Below are 4,258 nucleotides of genomic sequence, written 5' to 3' on the forward strand. Positions count from 1 at the left end.
GTCCGGGTAGGTTGCCTGCTTGATACCGAGGCATCGGTGGAAGTTGAGGAGATGCTACCTGAGCTTGGGGAGCATAAGGTCGTTCTCTCACATACCCCTTGTTATAATAACATTCCCCCGTCCCATGGTTTGTCTATTTTTGTTCAATAGCACACCACCTGGGCTATTTAGCCTGAGGCTTGGCGTACATGTTGATCTTTTCTAGCACTTCCTCTACAAGCTGCTCCTGGCTTATAGCTAATTCTCCTTTCGGTGTCGTCTTAGCGGACTTGCTTCCACTTTGTTGTGAGGATGAATCGTTGTCACCCTCCTTGTAGACCGCACAATTGTCTACAAGGTAAAGAGACTCCTTAGTTAACTCATTTAACGTCGTACTCCTCTTCATATGTAAGTCCTTCTGGAGATCTGCATTCCTTAGTCCTTGAATAAATATAAGCATAAGTCTGGACTTAGTTGGTAGTTCTTCCACAGGGCAGAACTTAACATATCTTTTTAGTCGTAGGGTTGCCTTTCGCACAGACTTCCCTTCTTTCTGTTTGAATTTATGGATTTGTGAGACCCGTATTATGAGCTATCCCCCTTTGTGAGAATTCCTCAATAAACTCGTCAAATACCTCCTCCATAGACTCAAAGTCTCTACGCTCCACATAGTCAAACCAAGTAGCAGCATCCTCGTCTAGGGTTAGCGCAAACCCTGTAAATTGGGTAGGGAAGTCTAACACCTCTTCATCTCTAATTACACGCACAAAGGCTGCTACATGATCTCTAGGATCTCTGTTTCCCGTGTATTTCTTGTTTACCCAATTTTGCACTTGAGAAGGTCTAATTCTACGATGGTCTACAAATCTCATCATTGGATCTCATCGTCCCAATCTATATACCTCCTCTGGCCTTCGGTAGTGGGCACGTTCCTCTCCCAATGGTGCTCCTAAGCCGTAATTTCTAATGGTTTTTACAAGAGATGGTTCATCTCTTTGAACTCGCTTTATGGGTGGTCTTCCAGGCTCTATTGACCCTTGAGTTTTTGTCTTACTCTCACCTTGATACCGTGAATAGAGTGGTGGTTCTTGTAAATCCCTTAGCCCTCGTATGGCTTGATAACCATCTCGGTTTTGGTCTTGTTCTAATGTTGCACTCTGTCTAAGCCATACCCGCAATGATGGTTGGGTTGCTGGTTGGTTCTGGTTGTTGAACATCTGTTGTCGGGTAGAATGGAGGTCGCGTCATAATCTTCTGAAAAGGGATTTGTCGACTTGCTAGGGGTGTAGGTGGCTCTTGGCATTTATTTGGGGGCATATGTTGATGCTTATAGAACTGTTGCCTTTTCTATCTCCTCTGGGAGAATACGTTTGTATTCTCGCCCGTACCTATCAACAAAAACAATATCCTTCCCCATAGAAATTTCATAAGAGAATAAGTAAAGAACCTTGTCTTTGCTTAATTCGTTTGGGTAGGGTTCTTTGCAACGGAAGTAAAAGACTATTCCCTCGCTCTCATGCTTGTAAATCCCCACATTCTCATTATAAGTTGAGACCCTAGTTGTTTTCTTATCATACATAAAAAGCGCTCCAAGTCGATCAATGTTTGGAGGCGGTTCTTGAGTTTCTGAAACTATTTTTTCTTTCGCCACGTTATCTCCATATCTATTGTAATCCTCAGGGTTACTAACTATCAGATAGTGGTTCCTCTTTTCGTATCAGAATCTATCTCCATCATCATAGACTTGAATTATTTCTAGTCTCTGAGCAGGTCTTTCTTCAATACAAATACACTTGCGTCCTCAATAGTCAGAATAAACTAGGGCTCCCCTCGAGTTTGTTCCTTCTAAGAAGATTATAGTGAACTTGGAATCGTTCAAAGGATTTAGGGAGGTGCTTCCTCCTTGCATTGGTCCATCATAGGTGAAACCCCCTAACTGTTGACTTATATACCCATCATGAAGAAGAACTTGTCTGATGAAGTATCAATACCCTCCTCAATAATCAGTATCACTCTCCTCGGTGGACACTAAGCTACCCTGATCACCTGCCACCTTTTGGTCTCTAAAAATGTGTCTTCCCGATCTTAAATTCATCAAACTTAGCAATGCAACTTAACACAATCCAACCACCACTTGGAAAAGATCAGTTTCCACACAACTTCTTGCTTTGCCCGCTGAATATACATGTACACAAGCATTTAATTTCGGCAATTGAATCAAAGCATTTAACCGCTAGAGGTGGTCTTAGTAATTGAAGACCACCTCAACCACTACTGTATTTTATACACTTCTGATGTTCTGGATTAGGTATGCTAATCTGGAACTGTACTTCCCTCGGATGTTGGTCAATTTACCTGAAAAGTCTTAATTCCGTCTTTGCTCCGTCAAAAGGTCAAACAAGGTCCAAATTCACTTCTGAAAGAAGTTTTGGAACTCTTAAGTCAATTGGAACATCACTCTATGTCCTCAGTCAGTTTTTCACTTCCCTAAGACCTAGTAGACATTCTACACGTAGGATGTCTCCTACTCTGTTTTGCCTCGTTTTTGCACTATAGACTCCCCTTTATGTGTTGAGTCCACATCTATTTTTACTTTTCGATTTGGACACCTATAAGCTGGTCAATGGATCAAAAATCTGTTCCAGCAGCCTGATGTTGGTCTTAGCAGTCAAATCAACTCCAATTTGGACCAAAATTGACTAGGAGGCTTGCCTCAGGCTATACAACACCTTGCTATGCCTACAGTCAGTTTCTGGCTTCAATTTTATGAATTAGACATTCTACGTGTAGCATGTCTAATTGCTCAAAATGGTTTTAAATGAAAATCACTGACTCCCCTTAAGATGCTGATCACTTTGGTATGCTCAAATCTGGGTTTGGAGTGCCAAATCACACAAAACACATACTACGCGTAGGATGTCTTTTTGGCGTGTTTGACCCCAGACTTGATCCATAGCTTTCCCTTGATGTCAGCAACTCAGTGCTATGCTTAGATTCTGGTTTGGATTTCAAAAGACCCCAATTTTAGCTGTTCTAGCCCTTTTCAGTCAAAGATGCTAAAGTCTGCTTAAAACCCAATTGAGATGGAACCTCTCTCAGGCACTCAATAAATCATGCAGATCATGCTCATGCAGCCACCCTATGGTTTTGGTCTTAAAATAATGCCTTGGCACAATTTGGGTAGGATGTCTAGCAATTTCTGTTTATCTTGTCTTATCTTATCAAGATATGGTCAAATTTCCACTTTCTAGGTGAAAATAGGGTGAAACCTACCTTTTGAACACATTGGTCAGCTCAAAAATTCAAAATTCCCACCAGATCAGCCTGTAGACATGCCTGTAGACATCCTACACGTAGGATGTCTCCTGGCTTAAAATTTATTTTTTTTCTGACAGAAATGCTCTTGATACTCTGCCTCTCTCAGAAACACTCATAGCAACTTTTGAACTTCACTTCAGCTTTCAAACACTCTTTTGCGTCCTTTACAACCTTGTGATGAACCTAACAGCAAGTATCACATGCATGAAGTGCCCTAGATCATGAATCATGATGTCCTACTTACCCTACTCCTACTCATCATGTGAAATGGTGATATTGGTGTTTCGGTTGCTTCCTGGCCTCTCCGGACTCTCAAGCTCCCCTTTCACCGCTTCTACCACTCCAACTCCTACTCATCAACTCAACTAAGGCCTAAAAACTATCTAAGTCTACCTAAGTCGAAGGATCTAGGCCATACACATGCTCCCTAGACTCCCTCTAAGACCTAGAGAGTCCTCCACCCTCTGATCCTATCTAAATGTAAAACGAGACTCTGGCAAGCTAGAGAATCCCTATCCTCAAGGACTAGTCTCGGTCACCTACCTAAGGTTTTCGTCCCTGGCAACGGCGCCAATGTTGGCGGATACTCTACGACGTACGTCAGCACAGCGAGAACTCACCTAACAAGATTTTTCAGATAAGGAAGAAGCTCGACCCGCAGGCGTGTGGAAGCAAGCATAGGGTGTCAATCTACACTTGATCGACTCTCGACTAATTTCTACAAAGGTCTCTACCCAATGTCTAAGCTACAGCCTTCAGGAGTGCATAAGAGGAGATTTCCTACAACGCTTCCAAGAGCCAAATACCCATCAAACATTCTTGAAACGCTACATAACTTGAAGGAGACCCTACTATCACCACTAGGTCACTCTCCCTAAGGTCTATGAACCAAAATCCCAACCCTAAACACCTAGTGCAAAATCAGGTAGGATGTCTGGACGAAATCTGCAGGTCGTCGTTT

Source organism: Adiantum capillus-veneris, chromosome 3, assembly GCF_014529385.1.
Source record: "Adiantum capillus-veneris isolate H3 chromosome 3, ASM1452938v2, whole genome shotgun sequence".
NCBI classification, from domain to species: domain Eukaryota; kingdom Viridiplantae; phylum Streptophyta; class Polypodiopsida; order Polypodiales; family Pteridaceae; genus Adiantum; species Adiantum capillus-veneris.